The sequence below is a fragment of the Lupinus angustifolius genome, chromosome LG09 (genome assembly GCF_001865875.1).
Source record: "Lupinus angustifolius cultivar Tanjil chromosome LG09, LupAngTanjil_v1.0, whole genome shotgun sequence".
NCBI classification, from domain to species: domain Eukaryota; kingdom Viridiplantae; phylum Streptophyta; class Magnoliopsida; order Fabales; family Fabaceae; genus Lupinus; species Lupinus angustifolius.
The window spans coordinates 15,982,871-15,988,299 of record NC_032017.1 but is presented as its reverse complement, the minus strand read 5'-3'; the positions used below and the strand labels follow the sequence as shown (position 1 = coordinate 15,988,299).

At 30.1% G+C, this 5,429-nt stretch overlaps 1 long non-coding RNA gene across 1 annotated transcript; it reads left to right on the top strand.

Moving 5' to 3' along the window:
* LOC109356420 lies at positions 2,138 to 4,941 on the top strand. Its single transcript, XR_002108722.1, has 3 exons — positions 2,138 to 2,194; positions 3,573 to 3,638; positions 4,700 to 4,941. It is a non-coding gene; the product is annotated as an uncharacterized LOC109356420 (long non-coding RNA).

Sequence of the window (5,429 nt, the reverse complement as noted above, 5' to 3'; positions counted from 1 at the left end):
TAGGATAAGATTTGGTAAATAGTGCCTTTGGTAGATGATCCTAGTATCAAATAACTTCCTTTCTTTAAGATTTTAAAACATTCTTGTGCATCAACTTCAGTATCTCATGAGATTTTAATATTTCTTATTTATTTTATTAGTTGTACTATTATTATTAAGTAGACTATAAAAATAATTCATGGATAAGAAAAAGTAGCATTAGAATTGTCTCAAACTTCATCTTACACAGAATTGATAAAAACTTATCTACTTTAGCTCAATGGTTATCTTGTAATTTACTTCATTGATAGAAAAAATTTCTATAATGTTTATTAATATCATACTATGTTTGATAAGATTGAAGAATTTTAATTATTAATTTTTTTAAAAATGTAGCTCTCTAATAAAGCATAAAATATTAGAAATAAAGCATAAAATATTAGACATGAATTTACAAAAGCATTTAACAAATTGTCAAAATACATTAATAATTCTAATTTAAAGTTCTAAGAAAGTATTAGGTCGATTTTTGTCAATAAATATCATTTATGATAAAATATGATGATACTATCCAGTCCATGTTGCCGACTCCACCCGATGAGACTAAGACTTGATTATTATTGTAAAAAAAAGTAAGATGTTTCCAGAAATAGAAATTACATAAACTAAAATTTTAAAAATTAAAAATATAAAATTATTATATTAGGAATAAGTTGGGATATAAATTATTAGTAAGGTTAAAATATAGATAAACTAATCTTTAAATTGGTGGTGAATTATATAATAAATAATAAAAATATAATATAATTTTAAAATATACCTTATTAATAAAAATAAAATAAGGATACATATGGATAGATCATAGATGTAGTTTTTAGTAGCATCAGTAATTTGGGTTGTCCTATCCATGTATAGATAAAGTCATCCAAATTAAGACTTACATGAGGATGCTCATTTATAAAAAGGACATAAAATATCATACATTATCCATCCTAAAAATGAACGGACCAGATTTGCGGGTAGCCCACATAAAAAAAAAGTAATATAAAATTTAACAAAATTATAAAATAATTTTATTTCATTACCACTTTTTTAATATTGCATTAAAATTAAAAAAAAGAATATAACAATTCATAAGTCCACACTACTTAAAATTATATATCTTTTAAGTCCATTAACAAACCAAAACCTAACCCTCAATAATTATGATTGTAAGTTCATAAAAACCCTAAAATCATCACAATTGACATTGTATATATTAATTTTTTGCTTCACATTTATTAAAATTAATCTCCCAAATTGATTCATTCAAGTATGTATTAAAATGAGATTTTCCAACCTGAATTGAATTGTAAGATGTTGATTATGTTTTCTCAATTCTTATAAAATTTGATAATAAACATATTAGAAATAGAAAACAATTATATTATCAATGAACAAACATATTTTTTTTGTTGGAACCTGACATAGTGGGAGTTTGGGTTATTGTTAAGATAAGAAATAGACTAGACCATCTATCAAAGGTTTAGTACCTAGTCTATGGCAGACCAGACCAGATTAGACCTTTTTAATAAACAGACTAGGCTCATGCTTTTCATAAAGCTTATTTAACCTAAATTGATCATACACATGCTTCTTAAAAACCCTATTAAACCTAACATGACGATCTATATAATTTTATGATATATTTATTAATTATATTATATAATATACGCATAAAATAAATACAACTTATATAAATCCTATAGGCAATTTGATATTGGAAATTTAGGATGTTAAATTTGTCAAGGTTGGTATATAGTCTATCTAAAGACGGGTCTATTAGCCTATTTGACTTATTTAAATATTTTAGATATAATAAAATTTTAAATAGGGTAACATATTAGACCAAACTTTTAATTCTTGTAATTGTTATGCTTTACAATAAGCAAAACATGCATTTGGGTGGACAATTTTAAACTAATGACAAATGTTTCATGCCTAGTCTATTCAATAATTAATTGCAAATGGTAGTTTTGAACAAACTAAGAACATGAGAATGGATGGGGTACACGTCAGCCAGTTTGATTTGGCGGTTAATTTTGTTACCTGATTTTTGGGCCGGTTCGGGTCAGATGCTTAACAAACCCATCCACTAGAACTAGAACTTAGAACATGTCTCCAATGGAAGTTCAATCGTAGCAAAATCCTTAATTTTACCACGGAATTCATTCAGGTATTTAAATTCATCGACTTTTGGTTGAATTGTTTCTCTGCACATTCTATTTTTAAGTCATACATTATCTTTTCGCTACGTAGGATTTGTCATGATTTGAATACTTTATTATATTAATCACTATCAATTTTTCTAGAGCTGTTTATATACATACCTATGTACATCCCTTTTGATTTATTATTGGCTTAGAAATAACTTTTTTTGCTTACAAGGATAAGCTGCTTACCCATGTTTTAAATTTCGGTTGTTGTAATTATTATTGCGGTTATTGTGGACGCTGCGATGCTGAGCCATTGGAGTGTAAATTATTTTGAAAGTAAAAAAATATTTTTGATATGGATGCAGCCTAAATGCGGTGCTTTGAGTTGTGGCCCTTTGCCTCGCATCATTATGATTCGGTAAAATGCGATTGTAGCGGTCACTGTAACCACAATATTATCGTCGCATCACGTGATGCGGTCCGCGATTTGAGCCCACTAAATGGAAAGCTTGTGTACTGGGCCGCCAACAACGCTTTATACTCGGGGTGAGGTTGGGAATCATACTATTGATAAGGCATATTTTATACTGAAACCAATATAGTTGATAATTGGGGAAACCAATTCAGTGGCTTGAATTTTAAGTAGTTGACGATGTATGTTATTTAAGAAAGAGCTTCTTTAACCAGTTTTGCTGCTTTTGTCTAGTTTCTTGTAATATAAATAAATAACATAAACCGGAATTTAAATTATCCGATTATGTTTGAGGTAAGTTATAACAATATAACCCCACAAAGTGAAAGTTCAGTCAGGTAAGCCACTGATCCAATTAACCTGTTACTCTGCAGGAACTGCAAATTAGAACCACTTTCCATATCCAACTAACTAATTCTGTGTTTCAAATTGCGACTTACAGTTATTGTGACTACGGCCTTGGAGGCATGAAATTTTTGAATCTAGTGCGATTTAATGTGGTTGTGTTGCATCCCAATATGGTCAAATCATTGTGATTCAGTTCATTGCAATGTGGTTTGGTTGTGGAGGTCACCACAATATATGTGGCCGATGCTGTCTGCAATTTGATACACTGAACTAACCTAACCTAACAATAGACAAACAAAAGTTGTTTCATTGAGTATATGATGAAACATAAATCAAGTTAAGGGTGAAAGTTTAACTTCTTCACTAATATTAGAACATAGTTTTATGTTTTTGTTTACATCTGTGTTCTCTATAGCTTCTCAACTGTCATTGCAAGTAGAGCAGCACCATTGTTCTAATGTTTTCTGACTTTTCTCATATGTAGTACAGTGGAACTTGTTGATCATGTAATTGAATAAACTTCACTTTCCAATTTTCATGTTTATAGATCAATGTGACATGTCTCATGTTGATGACAGAGGTTACTTTGCACAACTCTCTGATTTGAATCAGTTAAATGCAAGAACTTTGATTACGCTATTCAGGTACTTTTACTATTTACTTGTAGACACACTTTTAAACTATTGCATTAGATAGACTTGCAGCTGTTTTCCTTTGAAATGAATATTTTGGATGAAATGAAGTGCATTGAAGCAATTGTTTACTTTTGTTCTATGCTGTTATGTGCATGCAGCCATTTATTTGATTCCAAGATATAGTTCTTTAATTGTTTTGACCCTTACATGTACTAAGTTTTGTGCCATTTCTTCTGAATAGCAAGATAGGGAAAAAATTGCCATGGTGTCTGTTTTCTGGTTAAGGTGAATATGCCATTTAGAGCTTGATATTGTTAACATTGTAGCAAAAAAATGTCATGGTCCCTATTCCTGTTTATACGAAAACTGTCTTTTTTTCTGTTTCTGTTTATTTAAATACAGGTAATGAATTTGAAACCATTATGAACTTTATCTTATGGTGATTCTTAGCTACCATAAATCAATTTTGGAAAATCATACTTTTTTTTGCTAGAAATTTTATGACTTCCCCATCAACCTACCAGTCTTCTTGTTATGTTAAATGCACATTTTTTATTATTAATTATTTAATAATTTCATTATGATTTCATTAGTGGTATTAGGCCTCACTGGATCCCTAGATAGACATAAAGGTTAGGGGTTCAATTCCTGTGAGTGACACTTGTTGGAAGAGACAGCCACGCACCCCGAAAGAGATTAATTTTTTACTCAGAAGATGAGGAAATACCATTGATTATACAAAAAAATACTAATTGGAAAGTACTTAATCTTTAAGTAAAGGGTGTGTTTACAAACTTTCAAAAGCCAGAAAACTAATCACAATAGGGCCTGAATTTAAGTTCTTATTTGTTTGGTGATAACAAACATTGAAAACAAGTATAAATGTGATCAGTTTTAAACCAGTTCTTGCCAAGCACTCCATAACGTTAAAAGTTTGAAGCAATTTTCACATCCAAATACTATTGATTTCAATCAATAGTGCTCTATTTCATGTCCTATGTAATATATAAAAAGCAAAGCATTTCTCACCAGTGATTTTGACCAAACACTGATTTGCTTATTTATGACAGTGATTCTTACAAAAGAGATATCTCAATAGCAGAAATTTCACACTAAGAATAAATATAGCTATGGGTATAACCAGGAGTTACTTTTCTTTCATAGCTGGAACAGTTTGTGGGGTTTACTTGGCTCAGAATTATGATGTTCCTAACATTAGGAAGCTAGCTGATAGTGCCTTGCTTACAGCAAAGGCGTTCGAGGAAAAATATCGCAAATACAAGAAGATTGGTGATGATTAGTGCTAAATCACACACCATTGGAAACAGGTTCTTGTTTTGTGTTTTTCCATCTGAGTTATATAGGATGAAAAAATATATTTTTTGGGTACATGGAGATTGTGAAAACACGTTATCAGAAGATTGTTATGAAAGCATTCTTGACATTTATATGCTTATTGTTTTGTCCCTTTTTCTAGGGAATCATAACCTTTCTTTCTGCTGTGAAATTCTAATCATACTTTTAAGTCTTATTTGTTGGATAGGTTAAGAGAGAGAAAATAAGATAGTTGTGTTGAATTGTTACAATCTAGTGTTTTATATGCCTGTCGGATACGATAACACTATCTTGTTGGCATGGTTTATCGTGTTCATGTAGTTGTAGTGTATTTTCTATCCTATTTTGAGAGATGAGTTAAAAACTTAAAATGAACATTATAAGATAATGACGTTTTTCTCTTCGTACCCTCACATGAGCGGGTGAAGATCTTCTCCAGTATTTGATAGGACACTGCAACAAAAG